The following is a 17669-nucleotide window of genomic DNA, read 5'->3' as shown; positions in this document are numbered from 1 at the left end:
TGAGAGTTAAGTTGGAGGAACAAGATGAATCAGTAATAATCTTTACGGGGTGGCTATTTTATTGATTCAAGTTTGGACGTCATACATCCTATTACGCACCTGACCTGCAATTTTTTTTTTCCTCTGAGAACACAAACAGAGATATTTCTAAAAGCCCACCAGATTTGGAACGTACTAGTTTCAGAAACCTAGCAAGTTTTAGGAACAGCCCTTACAGATTCTCTACTACAAGGAGCTAGGGTTATCTAAATGTCACTTTCACCGCAAACAGAATACAGTATTTTGATCTTTTTCTTTATTTCTAAGTATCCTAAAATAAGTCTGAAGACTGTGTCTTCACTCTCTCGCTTATAGAAAATAACCGATCCATACGTCATACGGTTCCAAAAAAAGTAATTCTCCAAGTCAGGACTGCCAACTGGCATCAGGAAGACACCAACCCGTAATGGAATCCTTCCAGGAGTCACCTAGTCACAGACCTAAAATAAGGCAAAGTCAGAATCGTGGCCCTGAGGTGGGTGTTCTGCTGGGAGTGCTACAGGGACCTAGGTAAAGCTTTCAAAACAAAAACCTGTTTACAACAGCCCACCACTGAGAAGCCCAGATACAGGTGCTATGCTGCCTCATGGATCTATCTCTGGCCTCAGCCACCTCAAACTACAGCCAGCAGAACTACCAGAGGTGGAAAGGAAAATACTGTGCAGTCACAGACCCAGTTCCTTCTTCCCCACTCAGGAGACTGAATCTTTGGGCAAACCACCTGACCCCCGAGCCTCATGTCCCTCATCTATAAACTCATGAGCCCAAGGAGCTGTGGCAAGGTCCTGGAAGAACCGAAACACTGGGTGGCACCACTGTTACTGGAGTAAATGCTGCCTGCCTCGTGGATCCATCATTTCAGGTGGGGCACCATCTTCAATTACTGATTCCACCTGGTTTTCTGTCCTAATAGCCAGGTTTGTCAGTGACTAAAAACAGGCGGCTCCTTGCGGTTCCCTCCCAATACAAGGCCAACGTGACTGTCCAAAACAAAATCTCTTACTCTAACTGCAGTCTTAAGAGGCAATAATTTAGAAGTTACTTCAGAAGTTGTACAAAAAAAACAAAGATCTCTTTTCTTTTCTTCTCTGGATCACAAATCTATGTTCTTTTCACCATGAAATCAAACTTTGCCCCCTACTGTCCACAAAACAATACTGAGAGATTAGCCAAACTTTTAAAAAGTCCAAGGATACATATTATTTCCTGTCAGCTCCAGCACCCCAAGGACATACAGCAGGCATACAGGACGGTCAATCATCTTTCAGAAGGAAAGGAAAAAAAGGAATGTAAATGTCATTAATGCAGAAAAGCAATAGCCAAACCCGAGAACACTAAGAACTGGCATGAGAAAGCTACAACCAGCAGCAACCCTGAGAACCCACGCGCCTGGTGGACGCGGCCTTAGGCATGGGGAAGTCTCAAGGGGAAGGTGTCATCAGTGCTCTTAAAAGCATCCCAGCTTCTGACCTGTTCCTTCCTGCCTGCTACTAGAACGACAAGGGAAGGAGCCGAAGAAATGTTATAGTCCTTATGATTTTTTCTAGGTGTTTTGAAAAACATTTATCCTCAGAGGAGATTCCTGGCACATCATGCTGTCAAGAGAAAAAAATTATAGGGAAAGGTTTAGGGGCTTCACGTAGTTGCACACACCTGCCTGGGATCTGTTCTTCCTACCCAACAACAAAATTAAGACAATCGCAGGGGTGTTTCTCTCCAGCCACAACTTAAAACTTGGCAGGTTCCGCACTGCATAAATATCCTCCACCTGTGGCTGGGCTCCTGGCAAACCAGGCACCAGTTACTCATCACAAAAGAGAGAATCAAAAAGAACAAAAGATGTGGCAGGAAGGGTGGGTGAGACACACAAAAACTAGGGAAACAAATGTACACACAAAACTGACCAAGAGAAGCCACACACTCCTGCTGCTGAAGCAATACGCAGTGACCTGGCCATATCCCTAATGCCCAGAATACAGACACAGAGAGTATGTTCCTTTTCTCAACTCTTCAAATGCTTGCTATTAAGCTCCTGGGAGAGGGAGGGGGAGAGGCTGTGAGATCTTTTAAATTATCACTTTCTGCCTCATCTCCTTAAGCAGACAGACCAAGGAACATGAAGACAAGAGTGCTTTGGAAACTTCTCTAAATTTCTCTCAGTAGCTAGCTAGCTCTTAGATATAATGTGATGAAATAGTAAGTATTACATGATCTTCCTGGCTCCTGAGCATAGTCCCAGTACAAAAAAACATGAAGACACTTTTTAAGATCATTCAACAAAACTAAACGAAAAAACTAGAGATGAATTTGGAAAAAGTCTACTCTTGAGTTAACCGCCAGCCCACATGTACCATAGCCTTTCATATCACACAGTAGAAGCCGTGTCAACCTTTAGGAGGTAAAACAAGCTTGTTCTTTTTTTTAATTAATTCTCAATTCCCCACCCCCCACTCAACAATGAAGATATCCTGGAAACCCCACAACCAGATGCTCCAGGGCACACCAAAATTAGCAACATGTTCTTCTAAAAGAATCATATAATCAGGGGAGATGCTTGGTACCAAGAGTTCTTTTTAAATGCCTCTTAGAAGTAAGTTCAGGCCTGGCTGGTGTGGCTCAGTGGGTTGGGATGTCATCCCATGCACCAAAAGTTTGCTTTTGATTCCCAGTCAGCGCACATACCTAGGTTGCAGATTCGATACCCGGTTGGGGCACATACGGAGGCAGCCAATCGATGTTTCTCTGTCTGTCCCCCCTTCCTCTCTCACTGAAAGCAATGAAAAACATGTCCTTGCATGAGGATTTTAAAAAAAAAGTTCAAAATAGACCTATAATAATTTTTTTTTAAATATACAGTTAATTCAAAATAAGTTTTTTAAAATAAAACACATACTTTGACTCACAGCCCAAACACAAAAAAAAATTTAGCTGGGCTGGAAACTGCACCAATTTTTAAAACCGCCGGCATTAAGCTCCTATTATTCTGAAGGGTTTTGCTAACATGTTCAATATAGGGACACATTCTAATTCCTCATTATGATCGGCCTAGCACAAGTGGCTGCCAGGAGAGCAGGGCTTAAAAGGCATTGTTCCATCCTCAAAAGCTACATTAATGCTGGGTTGATAAAACAGATCTTCACATCTGTTTGCCAGGGGGAACAAAAAGTTAACTGGAAATGTAAGTGCTGTAAGTTACCAAAAGGAATGCTCTACACTGACATTTTCTACCTACTTAGCATTCATCTGTATTCATCTCACCAGACATTAACACACACCAAAGTTGCTCTCTGCTATTCAAATTGTGCTATTATGCTCAGGAGTCGATTAATAACATCCACCTTCCTCACTGTAAAATAAAATTACAGCACGGGTCCAAACATGACACGGGAGCCTCTGCCTGCTTCTGGCCCATCAGCTCGCTCTACTGCGCAGGTGGGAGAAAGCTCTGGAAGGCGCCCTGCTGCTTCCAGAGAAGAGAAAGGCTGAAGACTGGAAAAGGAAGGGGGAGAGCAGAGACGACACACGTAAACCTCACACCTGGTAGCCTCTCGTATCAGCTCTTTCTTTTACAGCAACCTGGGGGGGAATGTCTTTCCTAAGCTGACACCATCAGCTACGAGGGTAGCGGGAGGTCCACAGGCCTCTTTCAAACAGCTCATAATATCCTGTTAGTTTTCACAGCACCAAGCAACGTCTGCTGACCCCAAAGCATCGAAATAAATACAAGCAAGCAGCCGGCAGGAAGAAATCCCTGCTCCCAATGGGGCCAGGTCCAACATCCCGCGGGAGGGGGAAGGTGAGATAAACGGAAGGAAGCCCATCTAGGGAAAGGAGAAGCTGCCTGCCCGGCTGGCGTGGCTACACGCCGAGTGTCAACCCATGAACCAGGAGGTCACGGTTTGATTCCCCCTCAGGGCACATGCCTGGGTTTTCGGCACAATCCCCAGTAGGGGGCGTGCAGGAGGCAGCCATTCGATGACTCTCTCTCATCACTGATGTTTCTATCTCTCTCTCCCTCTCCCTTCCTCTCTCTGAAATCAATAAAAAAAATAATAAAATTTTTTAAAAATAATTTTAAAAAACGGAGAAACTGCCTTACAACCAGGGTTAAGGAAGTAGAGGTCCAAGACAAGACTTCTCTGAGGTAAAGGAGACGACAAGATCTATTTGTAAGGAGCAATCTAACACTACTCAAACATTATTCGTAACACTAAGAAAATCAAAGAATATGACATCTTTGGGACCACTGCCTTTGTCTTTGTATCTGAGTAAACTTTTTAATTCTCAGGGCTTTCAGAAACAGAGCAGGAAAGTCACAAACTCAAACACCCACAAAGGTCAGGCAGTGATTTATTCTGAAGTGAAACATGCCACGTTCCATACAAAGGGTGCAGTTGACTACAGGCCCAGTGTTGCTCTTCCCTTCCAACTTCTCAAGAGATGTAAAATATGACTCTGGATATTTCTATGATATTTCCCTACACCTCAATCAACAATTCACTACCTTTTAAAATTACAGTTTATGCCAAAGGAAACAGTTACAGACACTATGCAGCCCACAGGCCACCATTTGGGATCTATGGTGGAAACTATTTGTCCATTTATACCTGTTTCTCTGCTTCATCTTCTAATGGCAGCAATTCACTTGGTCACAGGAAAGAGAGTAGTCTCCCTTCATACACAGGGGATACATTCCAAGGGCCCCCCAGTGGATACCTAAAACCACAGATAGTCCTGGACCCTATAAATACTACGTTTTTCCTATACATACAATCCCATGATAAAGATATAAATTAGGCTCCGTAAAGTTTTAACAATAATAAAACAGAACAATTGTAATAACATATTGTAATAAAGGTTATGTGAATATAATCTCTTACGCTCTCTCTCAAAATTCTTTTTAATACTCTACTAGCCCTTCTGATGATGATGATGATGTGAGATAATAAAATGGCTTATTAAGTCAAGAACTTTCACCTTTTCACTTAAAGGTGAATTCTCTTTGGCATATCTGAATTGCCAGCATCACTCCTCTTGCGTGCAGCACAGGGGCCATCGGTAAGTAAAACAAGGGTTATGTGAACAGAAGCACTGCGATACCGAGACAGGAGGTCTGACAAGGAGACTGCTACTTGCTGAGTAAAGGGCGAGGAGTGTACACAGCGTGGAGACGCCGGGCAAAGGGATGATTCACGTTCAGAGCAGGATGGCGTGAGATTTCATCATGCGACTCAGAACGGCACCCAACTTAAAACTTATGAACTGTTTATTTCTGGAATTTTCCATTTAATGTTTTTAGGCCATGGGTAAGGAAAACCTCCAAAAGCAAACCCGTGGATAAGGGTACTGTATCCTTCAGTAAGTAAAATGTAACACACTGCTTAAGAGCGGATGCAAAAGTGCAAGCCCAATAAGAAAATAAAGGGACAAGTGAGCACGCTGCACATGACCCAGAAATGCCAGGCTTGAAGCGGAACTAGCGCGGGGCTCGGAAGCACAGACGGTGACTACGGGACAGGAGGCCGGCACACAGAAGCCAGGGAGGCTGTGGGTAGTTTTCGTTCCTCGCAGAGACAATGGCAGGGAAAGGATGAAAGTTAAAAGCCTGTATGACCTGGTATTTGGGAAAAGTCCATGAGTCATTCACAGCCATAGGCCAGAAAAGGACCCCAAGGGTTTAAACAAAGTAAACCAGCCACCAGAAAGTAGCACCTAGGGGAGAGAAAATGGTGTTGAGAAAACTCATACAGAAATAGGCCTTACTTGGGAATAGGTCATAAAAAAACTTGCTCACTCTATAATAAACTTTGTATATTTAAAATGTTCTGGATAGCTCTGCAATAAAGGTGGGTGGTCCTCAAGTCACCAGAGGGGCCTCCCACAGAGAAGCAGCATCAGAGAAATAGAAAAATCTCACTTTTGAAGAGTAGCTCAGAAGAAACTCAAGATCCAGTACAATCAGTTCCAGGAATATTTTCCCCACCTTACCCAATTTGCTAAATTTATTTTCAAATACACTGTGATTTATTTGCTTTGAGAAATACCTCTCGTACTTCTGATATGCACAAATGATGCCGAAAGAATAAAAAGTGTTAAACATCCTTTAAAAACTAAACAAGTGAGCAATTTCCAATAACTTACTTGACAGGACATCCATCAGTGACTTTCACTTGGGGTGGTGAGAAGTATTGAAGCACGCAGGAAAAATAAAGTATTTCTGTCTAAACTACCTATTGGGATGTACAGGAATAAATCCTAGATAAGACAGTAAACAAAATTCTAATCAGACCGATTACTTTAATGCAAACGCTTACATTTAAAAATTTGATTTGTCATTAAAAAAAAAGATGGAAAATTTCAATTAAGACATTTATATTCCTGAAATGTTAGCTGGCTAAATTCTCATAATTGCAGCACATGTATCTTTTAGCATTATTTGTATTTTCAGGAGAGAAAAAAGTATTTTAAACTTCCATTCCAAATTCCATCATCATAGATTTATTTGTATATATCTCCATCCTGAAATGTTCAAAGTCACAATTTTCCCAAAACCTCGCCACAGTTTGGGAATTGCTTCTTTCCAAACCCTGGCAGAAATATGTATGATGACATGTTATGAAGAATCACTAAAAACAACAGTTCCTGAAACACACCGAAGGTCAAATATATAAAACCTAATCTATTTGGACCACCTATTACCACCCCCCAATTCAGTCAACATTGCCATTCTGCTGCCAAAAATCTCGACATACGCTCATCCTCACCTGTCTTTGAGATGTGGAGGGTGCTGTTTTATACTCAAAGAAAGGTTAAGGATCCAAGGACACAGGCAACTGAGCCAAAACCGGAGGACGGAAACTTCAGACGCCCAGCCTAGTATTTTCCACCTGGCTCTGCTAAATTAAGAATTTCAACCTAAGTGACAGAACTTACTGAGGCAAGACGACTCAGTAGCAAAACTGGCAGCACTGTAGTCACAGGAAGACCTTACATGTGTAATATTTGTTTACAAGATCAGAATGGATTTTCAAACAAACTGCAAGGAGACAAGAAAGCTCAGAGTCGGTCTTGGATGGATGCTAAAGGCCCACATCACTAACAATTCAGCAGACAAGAGCTCATCCGAATGGCTTCACCCTGCAGGAATGTCACCAGTGTAGGAAGACAACTCCAATTTTCAAAGCCCTATTTCCCACATAAAGCCTCATTTTAACATTCTTTACTCCAGGGGGCAATATGGTAAAAACTGTATAAAAATTTCTGCGTACGTACATTTCCCTAGGGAGAAAGGGCCCACAGCATTCTTCAGATGCTCAGAGATTCTGAGCTCCTCAATATTAACAAGAAATTTCAATTTTACAGTAACTCCATAAGAAAGAAATACGGGAAAACTAACAATTCTAAAACAACTATTGCCCCTGTTCTCATAAAGAGATAAAATTGGTCAAAGAAAATGTCTACTGAAGCTTGAAATGAGTTTGACCACTGCTAACTATAAAAGCAAAATGAAATAAAACCTCATCGTGAAAGAAGTTAATTGGTTTGATATTTATGAAAAGAGGAATTTTTGTGATATTACATTATTTCAGTCGTTAAAGTTGCTGAAATAATCTCCCGTGGTAGACACTTCATAACAACAAAAATTCTGCAGGAAAAGAAAAGCTAGTCATGTAGCATATAAATTTCCTTTTTATGAGACAGACTCCTTTTTTGAGTCAAGGGAAAAGTCTCATATGAATCTATCACTGTTAGATTAGACAAGAGACAAATATACAGATATTTCAACCTAGGAGCTCAAAATTTATCTGATCTAAAGCAAAACCTTCAACATGGTTTAAAAAAAACCTATCATTTTACTATAACTGTCTCATGATGCATAAGCCTATTGAGAAAAATGGTCAAGTTTTTTTCAAATAATTTCTACAAGTGGGAAAGGGAGTGTTGCCTGTCAAACCTCCCTTGCTATTGTTAGCCTGAAACTGACACCATGGAAATCAGTATCACAGACAAGTACCCCGGATGTGCAAACAAAACACCCTTATTTACAATTAATAAGGCAATTTTCAAATTGGTTTGGTTTTAACCCCATGCCACCCAGTCCTATGACCTTCTGGGTTACTTGACCTGTTCCACTCCCCAAAGCACCTATCCTTCTCTGCATGAAGACTTCTTACAAGAAAAGCCCTTACCTGTCATCACACAAAACTATTCAGCAACGTTCAAAAAAAGAAACATAGTTAGGAGTATCAGTGAAATTGATGCAAAGCAGAAAAACCCAAAACTCTAAGAAAAGAAATACTAACACCTTAACCAAAAATAGATTATTTTTATGTAGATCAATCTCTGAAAACTTAGCTTTGGTATTATTAAAGGGGAGGATGCCTATAGGAAGGCACCTAACACAGGGTTTCTCACAAAAGAGTCACCTTTTGTTTTGTTTTATGCGATGGAGTTACGAGGCAAGTGATATAAAAGTCCTCTTCCCTAATTCTCCTGTGACCTTACTAAAATTAAAGTGATGACACACATGATGCATGCTAACTGCCAAATCTGTTTGTTTCTTGTTAGTAAAAAATTTCCTAAATACTCCATAAAACTTCCATAAAATTTTACTACACTAGTTCCTATTTTTATTCAGATTCCAAAAGTAACCAATCCTATTTAAAGCATAATAAAACATGTATCTTTTAATATACAAAAGCCTTCAAACAAAATAGTGCTTTTGAAGCTTAAGTGCATTTCTACTTAGCAAATTTATATTACTTGAAATCAAGGAAGAAAAAGCAACTGGTGCTGCGAACACTAGTATTCTGAATCAGGTAAATACAAATGTTCTTGCCTATGAGCGGCATATGAAATAATGAGTTGGGCAATAAAGTACACAACATGTGGGTCCTGTGAGTAACCAGAACCAGTGAGGACCTCCACATTTGTAAAATGAAACTGGACAAAGCCAGCGAGCAGTCTGTGCATCTAACATTCTCCACAGTGATAATCCAGGAGTTGGGTGTGGCATCACCAATGCACCAAGCCTTCGATTTCAAACTGTTTTATGATGTATCAGCATAGAGCAGCAATACTGGCAGCTGAATATTAACAATCGAGAAAGCTTCTGATCACGATAAGCAAAATCAAAGTACAGGGTCCTCTTGTCCAAAAATTTAAGAATTTTAAAGGATAGGGGTTATGACTGTACAGGTCACATGCCCTAAAGCGACCCTGCTTCCAACCAAGTACCCATGCTACTAAAAAACAAACCAAAAAACCTACGAATATGTGGTTTGCTATGATTACTGGCCTGTCCAGCCGACTATCCAAAGAATCAGAAAGAGCTGGGGTGGACTACTGTGGGCAGCACACCATCCGGCCCCACAATGCCATATAAAAAAATAATAATAATAACCTGCCCAAGCTAAGTCCTGCAGATCTCCAGCCTCCCTTACTTACAAATCAACATCACTGGTAACACAGGTGGCAACAAGCATGTGATGATGTAGATTTAATATAAGTCCAAATAAGAGCAAAAAAACAGACCCTACCATGCAGACCAAGAGGTCAATATCACAAATGGTAAAGGTGGTCTTGCTAAGATGCTATTTTCGGAGCATCCAGTCCTTTGCGGGAAAAGAACATGAAGAACCGTCATTTGCCACTGTGGTGATCTTGTACCATGCGAGCACCAGAAAAGCTGCACAGGTTTTAAAAAATAATAAAAAATTCCATCAGAAAGAGGAAAGGTTGACCCCATCTGAGAACCCCATTCTTCTGGATGGCTTTGCTGTCTCCTTAAAGAAAACTTGGTAGTTGCTTCTAAAAGAGAAGGGGGGGGGGGGGGGCGTATTTTTTAAAATCGTCATCATGTTAACAGGAAAGGCACTGAAGGCTGGGATGGTCGAAAGTGGCAACAAGGATTCAGCCAGGAACATCTTCCCTTATCCAAAGAGCCGAAAGGCTAGATGAAGGACTGGGATAGTAGAAATGCCACTCAGAGCTGGTTCGTCATCACTTCACCAGGAGCTGGGTCTTAATGGAAAGTGTCAAAACCCGGGCAGAGAAGGAACTCAGTGAGTTCCTGGTGAAGGAGCAGTACCTGGACCAAACCAACAACAAAAAACAAAACTAGAAAAGAAATTCTGGTAACACATCCTGAGCCTAGAAATACAATAAAATAAGGTGTGACAGTAAATAAGGGATGTGCCTGGCTGTCGCTGATCAGTCTGGGGTACCTGTTCTGTGTCTGGCTGTCGCTGACCAGTCTGGGGTACCTGTTCTATCCCAGGAGCATTTCCCTAAAACGAAAATTCTCTTGAACCATGAAGAAACAGTGTATGCAGCTGCAAGCAGCTGACCTGACATGATTCCTCAGAGCAAACACTAACACAGTGGAGGAAACACCTAAAGAAGGGTCAGGGGGGCCTTAAATGCCTATGGTTCTGTCTTTGAAGGCGGGGAAACAAAAAAACCTCATTCCCTGAAAGGTTGCAGGACAAGTTACCCAAATAAGATGTAAGGGGCAGGTACTGGTCACACAAACACAAAAATATTCTCACAAGAAGGGAAAGGAAAAAAGCAGAGGAATCCTAGAAAACTGGATGTAATGTATTTCTTCATAACCTAATTTTTCCTACCCCCCCCCAGCCATTGTCTTCCAGATGTTTCTTTCCTGCCCCCTCTCCTCCCCCACTCCCAAGGGCACTCTTAGTATGCACCCACACACACACACCTGAGCAGTGTTAAATCAACATTTCTACAAACCTCTCCTCAAGAAAAGACCCCAAAAAATGCAGTGGCCTTTCAGTCCGCCCAACAAAACAGTCACCATTTCTAGACCCAAAGGTGCAGACGAGAAAGTCGATCTAGTAAAGCTCTCCCATCTGCTCACCAAAATGGAGACACCAGGCCAGCCTCCGCAAGAAAGAGCTACCTTAGCGCAAGGAAAAATTCAGACCACTCTAGGAAAATGACTCTTGAGAAAACTGTCCTCAAGGGCAACTAAACAGTATTTGAAAAAACCAATTTTTCTTAAGGGCATGGGGAAATTACACCCCACTTGGTCATCGAGTGGTTTTAAATGGACTTATTTTGCTCTAAGTTTGGGGCGTTGAGTTACAGTTTTAAAAAGACAGAATAATTATGGGTAGGTCCACCAAAAACTTAAGTTTTTAAAAAGGTCTTTGTCCTTGCCGGAGGTGTTGCATTTCGCATTGTTAAGCACCATTCTATGGGCAGGGAATCAGGGAGAGCAGACAGCCGGTGCCCAATCCTCCTTTCCTCACATTTTCAGAAAAGATGAAGATTTTATCATGAAGATGATCTTTTAAAATGCTATTTTAAATGACCATCTGGACAGTTACAACTCGTAGCTCACATCTAGGTTTCCAGCGCCAGCCCTCTAGTTTAACAAGTAGGCTTTTAAAAGAAACGCCGCGATCACGACCACTGGAGGAGCACCTGCTGGGGAGCCGACGCGGGTCCTCCGGAGACTCCACCAATGTCGCCGGTGCACGCGCACAGGGCCGGTGCCCTCCGGAGGGGCTAGAGGCGCAGCAGCTGCAGCCTCGGAGAGGAAACCAAAGCCCCGGAGCCTACCTCGCCCGCCCGGTGGCCCGGCTGGCCCCGCTCCACGATGCCGGCCCAGCGCGCTACCAGGGCGCAAACTGGGAAGCGACCCTGGGCACCTGACCTCGAGCTGCCACCTCCTGCGGCTGCGGCTGCGCCCGGCCTCACCTAACACCGCGCAAGAGGGAGAGAAGCCCGGGGCATCCTCTGCTCTGCCACGGGCAGGAAGCCCGGGGGATCCTCTTTGCTCTGCCACGGGCGGCCACAGTCCCATGCCACCTCCTCACACTGCGTGGCTGCTCAAAGTCTCGAGACGCCCTGGGAGCTCCAAGGAGCACGCGCAAGGAGGCGCTGTACCAAGTGGGCACGCCACCAGACACCACCTGGCTGGAGTGCCCGCAGCCTCCCACGAGGCGAGGGTGCCGGTCCACCCCAGGAGCCCTGCCCTCTCCTGGAGAAGCCCCCTTCCCCCTTCCCCTCCAACACACTCACCTGCGTCCGGGCGCAGTCCTCCTCGCGCTACACGCGGCCGTAGCGGGCACGTCCACGCCTCTGCGCGCTACCCGGCGCAGCCGCCCGGCTCGGCTCGGCTCCGCTGCCCCCAACCCGCTCGTGCCTACCGGAGGGGCGGTGCCACCTCCCGAGGCCCCCAATGCCCAGGACTCCCTCCGCAAGGGGCCGAGCTCCAGGAACTTCGCGAGCACAGCCTCCGCAGCCCCCGCCCGCGTTCCGGTCCTGAGCCCGGACTCGCGGCGCACGCACGAGCCGAGCCGAAGCCTCGGCGTCCGACACGGAGCCGGGGCAGGGCGCGCCGCCCGCCCAGCCCCCAGCCCCACCCCCCGCACTTGCCTGCTGCGACTCGGGGCTGCAGCTGCTATGGCTCCCACCGAGGGGCTCGGCACAGCCGCGGAGGAGTCACTCCTGGCGGGCTCCGCAGACAGGCGGCGGTGGCGGCGAAGGCGGCGTCCCTGGCCCCTAGTCCTGCGGTGGCGGGAAGGCGGACTGGAACGCGGGGGAACGCCCGCCCCACCCGCGCCGCACGGGCGACCGGCCTCGTCTCCAGGCCCGCAGCTGCCTCAGTGCGCGGGGCCGCGGTCCCGCCGTTTGTAGCGGGGCGGGAAGGAGGGGCTTGCTTGGAAGGCGGCCAGGGGGCGGGGCCGCGGCGGTCTCCCTGCGCCGGCCGCCGGGGCGCGTGCCCTGCCTGGCGCCCCGCGACTCGCTCCCCGGGAGAAAACGCCCGGCCCCGGCCGCTGGTCTCCGTCCCTCCCGGGCTCCAGGGTCCAGCAAGCTCCCTGGCCAGGCTCCTCTGGCAGCGCCAAGAGCCCCTTGCGCCCAGAGGCGGCAGATTCTGGGTTTAAGTTTGTAAACCCTGAGGCTCCGGGTGCTAACGGAGAGCCAAAGCGATTCTCCCGGGGGGTTACTTTGATGTATATATGTAGCAAATATGCATGCATACGTACGCACACACACATAGACACATTGCTTAGGAGCAGAGTTAAAAGCCCTTTTCCCCCACTACTCTACAGCCGAAGGGTCCTGCCCCTTGGCCACAGCCCCGCTGCCCATCCCTGCCTCTTTAGATGTAACCTGACGTTCAAATACGCCCCGAAAACCTGTGCGGGGTGCTATATTCTGCCTCGAACGCAAAATAGGAAACCCTGCACTTGACTATGAGCCTGCCTTTCACTGCACCCTTCCAACGCCCCCCACGGAAGCCCAGAAATGGCCAACTCTTCGCCGAGGGGGCGTCCCACCGCCGCCTGGCCTTGGCCCGCCCCCACGCCCGGGTCAATCGCTTTTCCCCAGAAAAACCTGTGTCTGTCCTCAGACCCAGCCCCACCGCTGCGAGTTAAAACCGACCCCGAGCCACGCGGCGGGAGCACGTTTTTACACCTGCTCAGCCGCTTAATTACTAGAGCACCTGTCGTGTTCGGTGGTTTGGGTTCTTTGTTTTTTATTGCAAAGGCTTCTGTCTTAACCCTTCCCCCTAAAAAAAGAAACACAACAACAACAAAAAAAAGCCCACACACACATTTAAAAATATCACCTGTCATACCTACCTGAAATCGCAGGAGGTAAGAGAGGAACTGAGCAGTGGGCGACTGAATCGCCGCAAGAATGTGACCGAGGTTACAGCTTCAAGGGCATGATGCGGGTTGGATGCAGCAAGGTCCGCTCCGGGCGCCCAGCGCTCCCCGCCCCCACGCGACGGGAGGAGCTGGGAAGGGGGGAGACACTCCTGTAGCCCAGGGCGGGGGCTGGGAAGGCTAACTGCCCCCCTTCTCAAATCAAGCATGGTAAACGAGGGAGCTCAACCACCAACCAAATGGAAACAGACCGTTCCTCAATTTGGGAGACCCAGACTGGGGGCATCAGAAGGAGTTAATTGATTCTCTATCAGCCTTTCCGTTGTCACCCCAAATCTGATTTGCAATTAAATGACCTTAATTGACTTTGTAGGGGTTCCTGGGGAAGGTGCTCAAAGCGCCTGGGCCTCTTTGACCTCCCTCTAAAAAGTTAATCATAATATTCCCAGACCAGGCTGGCAGGATTTCTAAAAATGCCAATTTCCAAACCTTAGGCATAAATGGGCCAACCAAACTTGTCAATCCAAGCCCAAGCCTCTTAGAATGCCCTTCGCCCTACTTCCTAAAGCTGACCTCTTGAAGTTATAGGAGACCTCTCTCTTCAGTTTTACAGTCTTCCAAAACACTTCTACCTGCAAACGCATTCTCGTGGAGACCTCCAGAACAGGTTAGTTTTATAAAGTGGGGTGCCCACGCATTGGGTTAAAAGAGGGAAGGGGAATCCAGGAGTGCCAGGTGTAAGACAGACTCAGGAAATGTCAGCAATAACTAAGAAAGATACTTAAATTTAAAAAAAAAAAGAAACAAAAAAAACAAAAGGCTACTTTTAAACACTCAACATTTTCAGGTTTTACTGACTTATTTGTTCAGAGGCTGAGAAATATTTTAGACGTCCCATTTAAGAAGCCATTTTACCAAGGAAGTCTTACGAGACCAAGCGGATTTCCAACCCCTCCATTCCCCAAAACAGGCACACCATGTCCCTGACCTTTAAAAACCGATTTCCAATTAGGGACATAATTCCTTTGGTTACTATTGTCTGCCCTGTACCCTCCCCCATTCTAAGCCTACATTTTTTTTTTAGATTGCAGTGTAGGCCTAAAAAATTAACCACCTCCGTCTCCCTCCCACTCCCAACATCCAGAGGATGAGCATAATAAATAGGAGTGTGGGGAAGGGCCGAAGGCTTAGAATCTTAACCAACAGGAGTGTTTGTGCAAGAGCAGGGGAGGGAAGAGACCCGTGCATTTCGGGGAGAAAGTAGAGACTCGCCGGCGCGGCAGAGCTAGGAGTAAATACTAAATGATTGACTATTTCTCTCCCTCTCGCCACAGTACAGCCAGCTGGTAATTACCGGCGAAAACACCCAGGCTCCACATCAGTTTCGCTAACCCGTACTCGAAAATGGAAAACGCAGAACATATCCAACCTCCAATTTGCCACAGTTGTATAGCTCTCATGTTAATTCTTTATACAGACGTGAAATAGGTGGGTACGTAGCAACGTGCTGGGCATAAATTAAGCAACAATGGCCACGCGAGGAGGTCCGGCTGGCCGCGGAGCTGCGGCGGCGGGCACGGCCACCTTGACATCCCCCCCGCCGGGAGGTGGCAGAGTCGAGTCTGGACGAGGCTGGCCCGCCAGTTGGCTTTTCGACCCCGGAGGGTGGGTGGGGTGGAGAGCAGCAAAAAAATAAAAATCAAAATAACCACCCCGGCCGGCTTTGTACCTTTTCCCCACGCTCTGCCTCTCCAGCGCCGCACGGGCGCCCTCACGCACACACTTACCCACCCTCCCTCGTGCCAATAATTTAAACTTCTTTCCGGCAAAGACAGCGCCTGGTTCACTGCCGCCCCCCCCGCCCTCCCCGCCCGGCGAACACCCCCCCCCCCTTCCCCACCTCGACCCCGGATTCTCTTTTCCGTAGTAGAGAGCCAGCTGGTTTCTCCTAAACCCTGGGAAATCACGAAAGTTAAAATGAAGCGTGTGCCTTCCCAGCGCCTCGCCCCCAACCGTCTTTCTCCCGGCGTCAGTGCAACAATAGCTATTGGAGAGAGGGCGGGGTGGGGGTAAGCGAGGGGGCGAGAGCGACCCAGCGGAGCCGGCTCCAAGGGGTTCCCCCCTCGCCCCAAAGACGAAGTCAGCCACGTAGGACCAAGGACAGGGCTTGGAAGACACTTCCCGGCGCCGACCACTGCGAGGCTCCCAGGCAGCCGCCGCTCCGCAGACGCAGCTCCGCGGATCTTATTTACTCTTTTCTGAACAAAGGGAACCTCGTACCCGGCACGGGCTTAAGAATTCGACCCTCCATTAGCTACCTTCTTTTAAAACTGAACCACGGTCACTGGCGCCCGTGAATTAGAGCCCGCGCACCTAGCGACGACGAGTTTTGCCGGTGCCTACCCGCCCCGGCCCCGGCCCCAGGCGGCGTGTACTTTTCGGTCCACTCCAACGCGCTGCCTGGTGCGGCACCCAGATGCCATCTGGTGATCCCTTCTCCGCGGCACGCGCGGTCTGCTTAATGCAATTAAGTCTGGGGTTTGCGCTGGTCTAATCTGCAGGTCCGGGGCTTCTAATTATCCTTAACGGCACTTAAGCCTCTCCAGTCCTTCGGCTGCTTTGCAAAAGTAGAGGCATGCATCCCCGCCCCCCCCCCCAAAACCCAAGTTACCCCTCTCTTCCCACGAAATGAACTTCCAGCCTCAATCCCGAAGCTCGCTCAACACCTAGACTTCCATTGTACCCCTGCTCTACCCTGGCCGCATTTACCACTTAAGTTTCTGCCCCTGACATCTGCAAATATTCAGTACGTCAAGCATGCGTCCACCTGCTTCCGAGCCTGGCTCTCCAGAATTAAAAGAGCAGAGCAGGAGCTTTGAAAGGAGACAAACATGTGCAATTAACTTCATATTCTGTATTCCGCTCACTTACAGGTTTTCTGGGTTTGCCAGCGCATCGCTGAAACTAATGATTAAAGAAACCAAACCGAAACTTACCTTTCTCCCTTAAGGTTTTTGTGTGTGTGTGTTTTTAAAGTAACGGTGCAGTTCTCCCAATAAGGATGAGCAAGAAGCTGCTGGATAGTTCTCTTAAGACAGCACGAAACCTAAACTGTGCTCGGCTTAAAAGAAGCAAATCAAAAGAAATGCTTTCGACCCCAAAGTCCAACGCTAAAAGAAATGGCGAAAAAAATAATATATATATATATATATGAAAGGGGAGGGGAAACTTAAAAAAAAAAGAAGAGAGTTTAAAAAGACGGAGAGACTACCCTCCTATTGCCGTTCAACTAAACAAAAAGGGGCACGAAAAACAAACGAAGGAACAAAGAAAAGAGACGAAAGAACGTTTTTTGCAAAAAGACGATGTCTTTCTCCTTGTTGCTTTTTAGTAGGTCGCTACAGGAGTAAGCTGCTGCATCTCTAACTGAGACCAGAAATAACGGGGGAGGACGTCTTAAAAGGGAGGTGGACTGGCCCACAGATTTATAGCCGCGTATCACCAGCCCCTTCTCTGCCTCCGCACTGCCGGCTGTGCAGCTGCTCTGCCAGGCGCCTAGCCCGGGCGGCGCGCGCGGAAGTATCCGCCGAGCCGCGCCACAACGCAACTTGCTCATCTCCCCAGGACCCTGATTGGTCGAAACGCTTCCTTTGAGGCTGCCCCGGCGAGGGCCCGGAACGGGATTGGTTAGGAGCTTGTGTCACTCTCCGGAGCTCAATGGAGTCCCGTTTCAAGGTAAGTTGTGCGGGGCGGTACACACTTCACACTGGCGGCGAAGGGAAATGCAAGAAGCAAAAAGAGATGGGGCGAGAGCAACGTGGGAGGGTTGGAACTGTACTATCAGAGTTTGCGATGTGGCACGAGCTCCTTTCCTCCTAAAGCTCCCAGCTTCCGAAAGACTCGTTTCCTTTGCCATCACTGCCTGAGCTATGGCACGTTTCTTTCTAGCATTAAACTCTGTCCGGTATGTATGAGTCACTGAGA

General features: G+C 47.1%; 1 protein-coding gene across 1 annotated transcript in view; it reads right to left on the bottom strand.

Moving 5' to 3' along the window:
* ELAVL2 (ELAV like RNA binding protein 2) overlaps window positions 1-17191 on the bottom strand; it is a 125546-nt gene extending 108355 nt beyond the window's left edge. Inside the window, exon 1 of the mRNA XM_016208769.2 lies at window positions 16682-17191. The gene's annotated coding sequence lies outside the window, so the exon portion shown is untranslated. The remainder of the gene's footprint in view (window positions 1-16681) is intronic.
* Between the last annotated feature and the right edge of the window lie 478 nt (window positions 17192-17669).

The sequence above is a fragment of the Miniopterus natalensis genome, chromosome 12 (genome assembly GCF_054644295.1).
Source record: "Miniopterus natalensis isolate mMinNat1 chromosome 12, mMinNat1.hap1, whole genome shotgun sequence".
Taxonomy (NCBI): domain Eukaryota; kingdom Metazoa; phylum Chordata; class Mammalia; order Chiroptera; family Miniopteridae; genus Miniopterus; species Miniopterus natalensis.
Note: the sequence above shows the minus strand (reverse complement) of the source record. Positions and strands in the feature narration are given on the sequence as shown.